Source organism: Suricata suricatta, chromosome 17 (genome assembly GCF_006229205.1).
Source record: "Suricata suricatta isolate VVHF042 chromosome 17, meerkat_22Aug2017_6uvM2_HiC, whole genome shotgun sequence".
NCBI lineage: Eukaryota > Metazoa > Chordata > Mammalia > Carnivora > Herpestidae > Suricata > Suricata suricatta.
Window position 1 is genome coordinate 37253652 of NC_043716.1, and position 13498 is coordinate 37267149.

The 13498-nt window shown below is 42.7% G+C and overlaps 1 protein-coding gene across 6 annotated transcripts in view; it reads left to right on the top strand.

Moving 5' to 3' along the window:
- Positions 1–412: 412 nt before the first annotated feature.
- Positions 413–13498, top strand: part of WIPF2 (WAS/WASL interacting protein family member 2) — a 49808-nt gene continuing 36722 nt past the window's right edge. For 4 of the 6 annotated variants that reach the window (XM_029929308.1, XM_029929305.1, XM_029929304.1 and 1 more), the window contains exon 1: positions 413–600. The gene's annotated coding sequence lies outside the window, so the exon portion shown is untranslated. Of the gene's footprint in view, positions 601–6230; positions 6253–10613; positions 10850–13498 lie in introns of those variants that run through there. The other 2 variants (XM_029929309.1, XM_029929311.1) reach the window with 2 other exon arrangements.

Genomic DNA, 13498 nt, shown 5'->3' on the forward strand with positions numbered 1-13498 from the left:
CGAATCGGAAAAGACATTGATGGGGTAGGGGTGTGGGGGTACGTGCGCGCGCGCGCGGTAAAATAAAAATGAAAAAGCTATTTTCAAGACTGTAGCTCAGTGGTTCTCTATCTCGGTAATATGTTAGATTCACCCGCGCAATTTAAAAGTCTCGAAGCCTAGGACATACCCCAGACCAATTAAATCAGAATTTCTGGGCTTCGCTTTCTGCTTAAGTCTTCGCAGATGATTCCAATTGTCAAAGTTGCAAACTCTGCTTTGAGGAGGTGGGCGGAATTCTCACGACCTTCCCAAGATGGCCGCTACCCTACCGCTTCCGCCTTTATGTGCACCGGCAAGGGGCGGGCTTTCCCACGGCGCGTGCGTGTAGTGGCTTTTCGCTCACCGTTTTCTCCTCCTCTTTCCCCCGCCTCCATTTTGTACGCGGACGCTGGGGACGGTGGGAGCACATCCATTTCCGGGTTGGCAAAAGGGGCGGCGGCGGCGAGAGAGGGAGCTTGCCGGGGAGCTAGCAGGACGGGACGAAGCCGGAGCGGAGGTGGCGGAGGATTTGCTCCCGGGGTAGCTGCGGCCGGGTCGGAAATAGGCCGAGGAGGCTGGGTACGTCGCTGAGATGACCTGCGGACCTGAGTGGGAGGGAGGGCCGGAGGAAGGGGGCATTGGGGCGGGGCTTGGAAAGGAGAGAGGGAGAGAGACGACATTGGGGGAGGGGCCTGAGGGAACGAAGGGGCCTGGGGGCGGGGTCTGTGGGGGTGAGTGGAACGGTGGGCTGGGTCTGAAGAGCCTGGAGCCGGGCGTGGGCAATCTAAATAGGGAGGAGTGGTCGGTCGGGAATTGGTGTGCAGCGAGCGCTGACTGAAAATGGGAAGGAAGGTTACTTAGTGACAGGAAATAAGGGATCCTGAAGGGTTGGGTAAGGTAAGTGAGACGGCAGCTGGGAGTGAGGAACTAGTAACCGTGCGCCAAAAGCGAGATGGGGAGGGAGGACCTGTTGTGAACAGGTAATTCACCGGATGCTCCGAATGAGGAGGCCACTGTCACATTTTAGGGATTGAGTTGAGTGAAAACCAAAGGCTCAGGATGATTCGGGAAACTGCTTACACTAGAGAGAATCTTGACAGCGTTGGTTGAGAAAGAATCAGAATTGTTAAAGGTTGTATTGACAAGTGCTTAGTTGCTCATGGGAGCAGCCTAGAGTTGAGGGTTCAGATTGGAGTGGCGTGAAGTGAGGGAAGATGGAAATCTTAAAGTGTTAGACGTGGGCACTGTGTGGTGGTGAGTTACTGATCAGGAAGGAAAATTATTAAAAGAGAACGCTCGGGTGAGGAGCTGGTACTGGAGTTTGTATTTTTAAAGGGATTTGAATAAACTGTTACTGCTTTGGGCTCCCCCACGATCCACCTCCTTTTTCATGGTGCTGTTTTTGCCTTATTGTTTCCGGAATGACTTAGAGAATGTTTGGTGACTTTTATCTCCTCTTATAAACCAAAAGAGAACAGGGAATAAGGACTGTTCTAGCATACTTATGGATTTATTAAGTAACTTTGAGGCAAATCATTAAACTGTCATTTTTTTTCCCCTTTGAAGGACAGATTTGGCTCCTCTCTGCCTTTGAGAGATTGTGTTAACTAAATGGGATCTTTTTATTTTTTAAGTTTATTTATTTTGAGGGGGAGGAGGGACAGAGAGAGGGAGAGAGAATCTCAAACAGGCCCCTCACTGTCAAGCGCAGAGTCCAATGCAGGGCTCGAACTCACAAACGGTGAGATCATGACCTGAGCTGAAAATAAGGGTCAGATGATTAACCCACTGAGCCACCCTGGTGCCCCTAAATGGGATCTTTAAAGTGGTTGCAAAGAAGTGATCTCTGAAAACAAGATTGAGCTCTTGGTATTTAGATGACCTGTTTTCTCCGTATCTTCTTCTCAGCTTTGCCGCGTTTGTTATGCCAGGGAATAGTTGATTTTTCCACGTATGTTGTGCCAGGGAATATAGTTGGTTTTGATTTGATACATGTTCAATTTTTTTAACGTTTTTCAAAGTCAACTTCTAGAAGACCCAAATTTCATATTACTGTGTTCCACTGTGTTAGCTACCATCAAGATGGAGATAGGGAAGTTCGAGCTTGGGTTGAAATGGAGGTTGGTTGATGAAGAATGTGAGGGAATGTGGTGCTTGATTTTACTCTTGACAAACAACTGACTTTCCTCATGAACTCTGAGAAATCGCTGAAAAATCGTTTTTTATTTAGTTGAGTCTTTTGCTTTGGTTCAGACAGTTTGGCCCCATTGTCGGTTGGTGGGGAGGAGTGTGCTTGTGGACAGCTTTAGTTTCTTTGTTGTTAATACTTTGAAATCTTGACTATTCCAACTTTTTCTTTGGGCATAATCTTCTAAACACTTTGCCCATAGGTGAGCGTATTTAATTTAGCTTAGAAGAAGTGTTCCTGAAAGTCTTGGCATTTCTGAGGTCTGACTTGGATTTGCTTAAGAAGGGGCAGTTTCCAAATCTACCTCATTTGTGATATCAGTAGTGTTTACTTTAGTTGGACCGATTAGTTATGTGATGTCAGCACAAAGGTGAAATGCAGGGCAAGGTGGACAGGGTGGAGAACAGTGGAGTTCTCAGGTTTTACTAATGGCTTTTAAGAAAGGAAGAGAGAAGTCCTGTTCCCGTTGAAGAGAAAATTGTTGGATGTTCTTTCTTGACCTCTTCGTAGATTGGGAGAGTAATCTAGTGTGCTTGTGTCTGTTTTTCTATTGCTCGGAAATGAATGTGAAAATCTTGGACTTCTTGTTCAGGCTGTTTTCAAGCAAACTATAGTTTTCTTACCCCACCAAGAGCAGGAAGATCTTCAGGCTATGGCATATACAGTATATACTTATTTGGGAGTAAAAACCTGCTTAATATTATGCTGTTATGTCACACAGGATGTCTCTTTGGTTTGTTTTTCAGAGGGTTTGGAAATAAGTTATGGGAGCTCAGAGCTCTGGGCAGGCTTTTGGTATAGCCTGCTCTTCAACATAATGCTTTTCCATTTTTCCTATCTTGTCACGTGTTTCCATTGCTCTCCTCTAGCCATTTCTAGGTGAAAAGTGGGAAATAACATCCCCCCCATCCTTTTTAGTCTCTGGTGGACATGTGTGTGTCACAGTTTGATACCTCGAAAATGAACAGATTCTTGACTGCTTTAAATGGGGAGGGTGACAGCAGCTGAGCTGGGTTTTCTGGGCCAGAGAATGGGCTCTGTCAGAGCAAAGAATAGTTGCAGGGACACAGACTGGGACCTTAAGCTGTGACTAACATTTTGGCAACATCCTTCCCTTTGCCAAATAACTTCTTTTCTTCTTGAGTGTGATTGTTGATCTCCTTCTCAAAGTAGGCCCTTGTTGCTCCTGTGCTCCACACAGTTCCCGGGCAGAAGTTGGCAGAGTTCCGCTTGACTGACTGTCTCTTGAGGGATATGCCCCGGATTAGAGGAGATGGGGTGTCCCTTGTCAAAATGAGGTTCATTGGCAGATCCTGAGAGCTGCTCTGCAGGGAAATGGAGGCAATACTCTTTACTGAATGTTCTTGCACTCCTTTATGCTTCTTCTAAATCCAAACCTGTTTCTTATTCATCTGCTGATTAAATGCAGAATCATTGCCTCTGCCTAGCTTACAAAGTCCAGAGCACTGAAGGGAGAGAATTTCCCACATTCCCTCCCCCACCCCCATTCTCCCTTTCAAGCCTTTTTAGCCCAGGGAACCACAGGCTAAATTCATGAGCACATCTTGGTATTATTATAGAGAGGTGTTAAAAAAACTTTTTTTTTTAATGTATGTTTATTTTTGAGAGAGAGAGAGCACAGGTAGGGGAGGGGCAGAGAGAAGGAGACACAATCTGAAGCAGGCTCCAGGCTGAGCTGTCAGCACAGAGGCTGACGTGGAGCTCGAACTCAAGAACGGCGACACCGTGACCTGAGCTGAAGTTGGACACTCAACTGACTGAGCCACTCACGTCCCCCCAAAACAATTTTTTTCATGTTTAATTTTTTTTTTTACTTTAAAGGCATACGTTTATTTCAAACATTCGTTTAATTTTTTTGAGAGAGAGAGAGAGAGAGAGAGAGAGAGAGAGAGAGACAGAGCATGAGTGGGGGAGGGGCAGAGAGTGAGGGAGACACAGAATCTGAAGCAGGCTCCAGGCTCTGAGCTGTCAGCACAGAGCCTGATGTGGGGCTCAGACTCAAAATCCGTGAGATCATGACTGGAGCCTAAGTCAGATAGTTAACCCACTGAGCCGCCCAGGTACCCTGTAGAGGGACATTTTAAAATGATGAATAGAACTTTATGGAGAAATACAATGCTGGTAGGGAAATCAGGTGATTCATTTGCTGGTGCCTATGTCAGTCTTAGATCTCAAGATTTGGACTTAACATGCAGAAAGAGCATTTGGAGACCAAGAAGTTAGCAAATGGGAGAGCCAGGAATTGGCTTCTTACTTGCAGTGTAACATGGCAAAGTTATAATAATTTAGAATGGCCGTACTGAGAACTTTGTTCTACTTAGTAAGTGCCCTTTCAGTGTGTTCTACTTAGTAAATACCATTGTTTTTCAGGGGATAATTAGTTGAAGATAACTGCGTCTCCAGTAGGTCTTGGGATGGATTATGAAGATCCATTTCTTGTAGTCTCTGGCAATGGCCCTTGTAACACTGGAGATAATCCCGAAAACAAATACTTTCTTTGGTTGCCCTGGATTCAAGCTCCTACTGCCATCGTTAGTCCAGAGTATTCTGTTCCTGATATGCAGGTTTGGGAAACTAACAGGTTCAGATCCAGAGGTTTTGACTCTGTTCCAGGGCTTTGTGTTAGCAAACAGGATTATTGGAGTTGTGTTTAATCTTGTCTCAGATATTTCTTTACTAAAGAATGTCTTAAAGTTTGGCACATCTATTTATCTAAAGAATGTGTATAGATTTCCACACCATTTTTAACCAGTTTTCAAAAAGTTTTTTAGTTTTTTGAACTTTGTGGATTCAGATTAAGCTCCACGTAGATTTCAAGACCCCTGGGTGAGAATACTTCGTCTTTAGTCAGTATTTATGATATTTCTACCATATAAATGCATTGACCTACTTTCTAAGCTTATAAAAATGCTGAATTCAATAATCCCTTTTTTCTCCCAATAATCCCTTCTGACTGTGAAAACATTCTCGATATGTGTGGGTTGGGACAATTAGTTGTAAAAAAAGATGGAGTTTTCTTCTAAAGTGGTACAGTCTAGGGGTGCCTGGGTGGCTCAGTTGGTTAGGCATCCAAGTTTGGCTCAAATCAGGATCTCAAGAGTTGTGCGTTCAAGCCCCACATTGGGCTCTGTGCTAACAGCTCAGAGCCTAGAGCTTGCTTCAGATTCTGTTTCTCCTTCTCTCTCTGCCCCTCCACTGCTCAAACTCAAACTGTCTCTCTCTCAAAAATAAATAAACATTAAAAAAAATAATAAAGTGGTACAATCTAGTATGGAGCAGGCTGTTGGAGATTAGTGGATAAGTGAGTTGTCTTTCTTTCACTTTCCCCCCTCGTAGTGCTTAGCTCGCAGGCAGAATATTTGTCATCAAGTCTTTTAAACTCCATCACTGTCTTAGAAATAAGGATAGGACTGTCTTTAGCAAATTTTATTTATTTATAAGTTTTTATTTTTATTTATTTATTTTTAAAGTAGGCTTCATGCCCAACATGGAGCCCAGTGCAGGCCTTGAACTCATGAGCCTGAGATTAAGACCTGAGGTGAGATCAAGAGTCGGACACTTAACCGACTGAGCCACCCAGGTGGCCCATTTTATTTTTTAGTAATCTCTGTACCCAAGGTGGGAGTTGAACTCACAGCCCTGAAATCAAGAGTTGCATGCTCCTCTGACTATTTATTTATTTTTATTTAAAAGTTTATTTATTTTGAGAGAAAGAGACAGCATGAGCAGGGGAGGGGCAGAGAGCAAGGGAGAGAGATCCTTGTGGAGTCTACTTGGAATTCTCTCTCTCCCTCGCTTTTGGCCCCTCCCCTGTGTGCACACGCACACGCTCCTTCTCTCTCTCAAAATGAACATTAAAAAAATAATACATTCACATTGTTCACAATTCAAAAGTTAAAAAATGTACATTGAATAGTCTATCTTTTATGCTTGTGTACTCATGAGTCCAATTTGTCTTCCCAGGGCAAACTGATGTTCTCAGTTTCTTAAGATCCTTTCCAGAGATAACATGTACATATAAAGTATGTATGTATATTTCTTGCCTTTTCTTTTAAACAAATGTAGCACACTGTTAGTACTGTCTGCATTTTTAAAAAACTTACTTTGGCAATCATTCCATAAGAGCAATAGCGATTTGGCATCTGCCATGTACTGGGAGACATTTTAAGTATTTCCAGTTTTATGCTATTACCAATTATGCTCTAGTGAGTAACCATATGCATTTGTCCCTTTGCATGTGTGACTATATCTTGAAGGGTAAATTATAAGTAGAATTGCCAAAGCTGATGTGTTTTTAGCACCGTTACTCATTTATTTGCCAAGAATTTTTGAGCTCCTACTGTGTGACAAGCTCTGTGCTTTGTCAGTGAATAAAACTGACTCAGCCCTTGCCCTCCTATAGTTACGGTCTGGTGGGGAAGACATCCATTAAACAATAATTAATTACTGTTTTGCTCTAAACACTGTGGAAACAGCTAATGGGAAGCCTACCCTAGGTTGATTGGGAAACATGGCAGTGAGGGAATGTCCCCAAGGAATTGACTTTTAAGGCTGACACCTAAGGGACCAGGGACAGACCAAAGACTGTACCAGGTGGAGGGAATGGCAGAGTTAAAGGTCCTGAGGTGGGAAAGAACGTGGCTGTTTTGAAGAATTGAAGGAAGTAAGTTCCAGTGTGTCTGGAGCTTAGAGAATGAGAAAGAGTGAGGTAGGCAAAGCTTCAGGGAGTGTGAAGTCTCCAAAAAAAACCAGATAAATAACAATGAATTTTGAGCCCAGTCTTCACAGGAGAGGTTTTTGGCAATCCTTTCCAAAGCTATTAATTTACTAGTGTTGATGCTGAAATCATCAGTATCTTAAGGAAATCAGTATCTTAGAGAAATCTGACCCTTGTACAATGGAACATGTATTCTATAAAAACTTTGCTGGATAAAGGCGATTTTTAGTCTTGATTTCTTTCAGGACTGGCAAATTAAACTTGCATGGCTGGATTAGGTCTTAAAATTTTAGCATCTTGGAAATTGGTTCGGAGGTTAGTAATTATTGGGGAACCATTCTGAGCTTATGGGGGATGATGAGTCTATGCCATACCACCCTGAACACACCCAGTGGTGTCAGGTTATGGGGATGATGAGATGGGTGGTTTGCCAGAGCTGCTGTTGAGGAACACAAACCCTATTTACTTCTAGAGACCATTGACGGTTTCGTGTGTGCCTCATCGGGCTAGAGAGTGGGCCCAGACGGTCTCATTATGAACTGGGGAATATAATACTCTGTCACACCCGTCCGTCATCTAGGCCGTAGGTCTTAATACAATGCATAACTCTTGTTGGACGTGCAAGTGAATCAGTAGCCCAAGGGCTATTGTAAACCTGAATATATGAAATCATTTTTATCTGCAAGTATATTGACTTTTGTTCAGAAATTACAATACTCTTGCTCAAAGCCCAGATGGTCCTATTTGATTTAGTGTCTTTCTTGTGTAATTGGATCAGCTTGCCCTGTTTTCGTGACTCAAAGTAGACTCTTGGTTTAGCAGCGCAACACTAGTGAGCAAGAAATGAAAATGTGCAAATTTTTCTAGCATTTCAGCACAAAGCGTCAGTATATCTGATGGCTTCGGGGCATTAGAGTGAGAGAAGAGACGCCTCAACAATGGAAGTCACAGCTTTGTTATTAGATTATCTGTGGTGAGTCGGGGCTTAATATATTATCTTTGAAATGAGGCATGACACTTCTCTCCGGGTGAAGTCTGGAGCATCTGTTTAAGTTTTCTTTCAGGGTTTTTCTAATGGAGACCGTCCTCATTGGATTCGCCTTACTTCTGACTGTTCCCTTCATAGGCTTTTCTACTTGTATCTGTGGGGTGTGTGGAGTGAAGGCTCCTGGGACATGGAAGCTAAGGCCTAGTAACATGAGACTCAGCTAGGCTACAGGGAGAAGAGCCTTTTTTTGTCATCAGTGACGAGGTTGCAATTTTAACCTAACCTGCGAATTAACAGTTTCTTAAAATATCTTTTTTTATGTTTATTTTTGAGAGAGAGAGAGAGAGAGAGAGAGAGAGAGCGCGCAAGCAAGTGGGGGAGGGGCAGAGAGAGAGAGACCCAGAATCTGAAACAGGCTCCGTCTGTGCTGACAGCTCAGAGCCTGACATGGGGCTCGAACTCACAAACCACAAGACCATAACCTGAGCTGAAGTCAGCCACTCAGCCAACTGAGCCACCCAGGCGCTCTTTAACAGTTTCTTAGAACTTGTAAAGATGTTTTGGCCACAGATGTTGGGTGTTATTTAAAAACAATTTTTTAATTAGTTGTGTTAAATTGAAAAGACCTAAAAAAGGAGCTAGGTAATTGATTTAATGTCTATCCCTTTGTTTTTGTGCTTACCTTTGCAATTACTTTTGGTCATGATGTCGTCTAGTGTCCTCGAATTTCCTCACATATTTGACCTGTGATAGAGTAAACTCTGGGGTGGTGAACATTGTTAGGTCACACCCAGGCTGTGGCGAGATTGAGGTCACATTAGGCAGCCTGCTTTCGTTAGAGTTGGAGCTGAGATACAGGTTCAAGAATTAAGCATATAATGGCCTCTTAATTATTTGGTTGGTTTGGGATTTTTTACTGTTTTTAATTACATTGGTAACAGATGCAGTTCGGACCTTTTGGTTTGAAATTTTGGTCAGTGGGAAGTTTGGTTTTGCTTATACAATGTTAGGATTTTTTGCCTTTTAGCATTAAATGTTTGGAATTTTAAATTGAAATAGTAAGAATACATGATTTAAATAGTCAAATAGTACTTCAAGACATAATTAAAAGAACAGCTGCTTCATTTCTCCTTATTTGTCCTCAGTCACTTTTAGTATTTTCAGTGTTTTTTTTCTGATGCATATTATTTTCATAGTTTTACATGGTATGCCTGTACTGTCATTTCTTTTTTCCAGTCTTAGATATTATCTATTGAATTTCTATGAAAGATGATTTTGTATTCTTTTTTAAAAGATTTTTTAATTTTAATTTTTATCATAATTAAAAAATTTTTAATGTTTATTTGAGAACAGGAGAGAGAGAGGTGGCAACAGGGATCCAAAGAGGGCTTTGTGCTGATAGCGGAGAACCCAATGTGGGCCTGACCCCATAAGTCGAGATCATGACCTGAGTAGAAGTTGGATGCCCATCTGACTGAGCCACCCAGGCACTCCTTTATATATTTTTTAAGTTTATTGAGAGTGAAAGAGAAAGAATGTACGAACAAGAGAGGGGCAGCATGAGAGGAAGAGAATTAAGCAGGCTCTGTGCTGTTAGCTCGGAGCCTGAGTGGGGCTCAACCTCATGAACCATGAGATCAAGAGTTGGATACTTAACTGACTGAGCCACCCAAGTACCCCAGGATTTTTTAACGTGTGTGTGTGTGTGTGTGTGTGTGTGTGTTTGTGTGTTTGTGTGTTTGTGAGAGAGAGCGTGCGTGAGCAAGTGCGTGCTTGTGAGAGAGAGCACATGCACAGGAGAGGGGCAGAGAGAGAGGGAGACGAAGGATCCAAACCAGGCTCTGTGATGTCAGTGCAGAGCCCAATGTGGGGCTTGAACTCACAAATTGGGAGATCATGACCTGAGCTGAAATTGGACACTTAACTCATTGAGCCACCCTGGTGCCCTAGGTTTTTTTTTTTTTTATTTTTAAGTAAACTCTGCCCCAACATGGGGCTCAAACTCCCAACCCTCAGATCAAGAGTTGCATGTTCACCAATTGAGCCAGCCAGGTGCCCCTGATTTTGCATTCTTATATTGCTATCTATTCTCAACTCTCTCTGCTACCTTCCTAATACAGTTTCATTACAGTTTTTTGTTAAACCAATATTTTATTATTACTTAAAAAATTTTTTTAATGCTTATTTTTGAGAGAGAGCAGACAAGGGGTAGAGAGAGGGAGACATAGAATCTGAAGTGGGCTCCAGGCTCCCAGCTGTCAGCACAGAGCCTGACACGGAGCTTGAACTCACGAACCACAGGATCATGACCTGAGCCGAAGTCAGATGCTTAACCAACTGAGCCACCCAGGTGCCCCTTAAACCAATATTTTATATGTTTTTATATTGTATATCAGGATTCAATCAGAAAAACAATCCATTCTTGATATTTCAAAGAGGATACTAGATGCTTACAAAACCATTGGAGGATCATGGGAACATAGGTCAGGGAAAGCCACCTTGCAAGAATTCCAAACTGCTACCATTAATAATCTTGGCTATCTTAAATACCAAAGCAGGCAATTTTTAGAATATTGGAAACCTGCAAAACCACATGTCTGTCATTCATTGGAGGCCACACACCTGCTCATTGCTACTAGAAGAGCAATAATGACATAGACCTTTGTTATATCTTCTAGGTCTTGAGTCAGTGACTCTGTACTGATGGAATTAATTTATTTATAACATGGAGCTCCAACTACCTACCCTGAGGTCAAGAGTTGCATGCTCCTCCAACTGAGCCATGGATCCAGTTACCCATATGTACTGATGGAATTTAAACCACAACCCTATTGACAGGGGATTCTGGGAAATGTAGTTCCCAGGTTTTCAGCCTCCCCTTTCCAGCTTCCACAAGCCCAGAAATAGAATACAGGTATATGTAACCTAAAGAAGAAAAATTAATATCCAAGATAATGACTGTGTACTATGCTTATATAGTATTTCCTTATATATTTTCCCTTTGAATATAATAATCATTCTTTTCTTTCCTTTTCTTTTTTCTCCTTCCACTTGATTTATTGAGTATCAATTGCTAATTCATTCCTAAACTCTGATGAAAGTATAAATCTCTTTTCAGTACAGATACATTAGGGGAGCCTCTTTGAGAGGCTTTATGAAAAAGGGTTCATTGGGGGTGGTGCATTTTTTTGGGGACTTGCATGTTTCTGCCTGCACATTGGTTGGAAGTTTGATCGGATGTAAAATATTATGTTAGAGTTGCTATTTCTTTGGAAATTTTAAGCCTTGTTTTGTGGTCATAGAACGTGGTAGAATGTGAAGTTTAATGCTATTCTGATTCTGGATTTTTTGTATGGGGTTTGTTTTTTCTCTGAAAGGTTATAGGATGTTGTCTTTATGCCAGGTATTCTGAAATACAGTGATACATGACTGTATACCTTGGTGTGACTATTAAAAATTTCTCATCCTTAGGGCACCTGGGTGGCTCAGTTGGCTAAGCCTCCGTCTTCTGCTCAGGTCATGATCTCATGTTCATGGGTTCAGGCCCTGCATCCGGCTCTGTGCTGACAGCTCAGAGCCTGGAGCCTGCTTCTGATTCTGTGTCTCCCTCTCTCTCGGCCTCTCCCCATCTCATGCTCTTTCTCTCTCTATATCAAAAATAAATAAAACATTTAAAAAAATAAATAAAAAATAAAAATTCATCATCCTTGGCATTTAGTGGGCCTTTTCAGTCTGAAGCTTATTTCCATCTATCCTGGGTAATTTTCTTTTTTTTTTTATTATTTTTTTAAAATTTTTAATACTTTTATTTATTCTTGAGAGAGAGAGAGAGAGACAGCATGAGCAGGGGAGGGTCAGAGAGAGAGGGAAACAGGATCTGAAGACAGGCTCCAGGCTCTGAGCTGTCAGCACAAAGCCCGATGCGGGGCTCGAACCCACGAACTGTGAGATCATGACCTGAGCCGAAGACGGACACTTAACCAACTGAGCCACCCAGGTGCCCCTATCCTGGGTAATTTTCTTATATTTTTGATAATGTATTCTTTGATAGTGATTTCTTTCCTTTCTCTTCCTGGGAACCCTTATTATCCAGATGGTGAAATTCCAACACTGATCCTCTTAATTTTATTTTCCTCATGTATTTGACCCCCCCATTCAGTTTTCAGATATTCTGAGATTTTTTTCCAACTCTTGTATTTTTAATATTTGCTATTGGCATTTTAAATTTCCAGGAGCTCTTTTTGTTACAGAACTTTATTATTATTGTCATTGTTATTTAATATTTGTTCATTTAAAAAAATTTTTTTAATGCTTTTTATTTATTTTTGAGAGACAGAGAGAGACAGCTGGAGCAGGGGAGGGTCAGAGAGAGAGGGAGATACAGAATCTGAAACAGGCTCCAGGCTCTGAGCTAGCTCTCAGCACAGAGCCCGACGCGGGGCTCGAACCCATGAACCGTGAGATCTGACCTGAGCCGAAGCCGGACGCTTAACCGACTGAGCAACCCAGGCGCCCCCATTTGTTCATTTTTTTTTTTAATGTTTTATTTATTTTTGATACAGAGAGACAGAGCATGAGGGGGGGCGAGCAGAGAGAGAAGGAGACACAGACACAGAACCGGAAGCAGGCTCCAGGCTCTGAGCTAGCTGTCAGCACAGAGCCTGACATGGGGCTCGAACCCACGAACGTGAGATCTGACCTGAGCCGAAGTCGGAGGCTTAACCTACTGAGCCACCCAGGTGCCCCCCCCCCATTTGTTCATTTTTGAGAGAGAGAGAGAGAGAGAGAGAGAGAGACAGAGTGCAAGCAGAGGAGGGGCAGAGAGAGAGGGCGACACAGAATCCGAGGCAGGGTACAAGCTCTGAGCTGTGAGCTCAGACGCAGGACTCAAACCCACAAACTGTGAGATCATGACCTGGGGCTAAGTCTGACGCTTAACTGACTGAGCCACCCAGGGACCACAGACCTATATATAAATATTTTCACACATTGTCAGGAATTCTGTTTTGTTTACTTTAATTCTTGTCTTTCCTGTCAGAGATTTTCTTCAAATGTCTGATAATTTTTGGCTGTTTATTTTTAAGAATGGGGCACTAAAAAGGTCTCCATGTGGAATCCTGGCTGATCAAGTAGTAGGCATCTCTGTATTGGCAGTTCGTCATTTTCCTGGAAGAGGACTGCTCCAGTCTCCTGCCTTGATAGGATAAGTCCCGCAGTAGGTGTTTTGGAGCCAAGTTGGGGAAGAGAGCTGAGGGTGGGCGGCGGTGGGAGTCTTATTGTTGAGAAGTTAGACTTTCACTTGATCTCCCAGTTTTCAGTGTGGAAATCCTGCCCGCTAAGCTATAACTCCTCCTTTGGTTCAGAGGTTTCTGCCTGGCAGCATGGGCAAGGAAAAAGGGAACCTCTTTTTTTTTTTTTTTTTTTTCCAAGAGAGAAGGTACAAATGAGCGAGGGGCAGAGAGAGAGAAGCAAGGGTCACCCAAAGCAGAGCTTCTGTTTTGCCCAAAGCAGGGTTCGAGCCCACCCCAAGTGGGGCTCAAGCTCACAAATTGTGAGATCACGA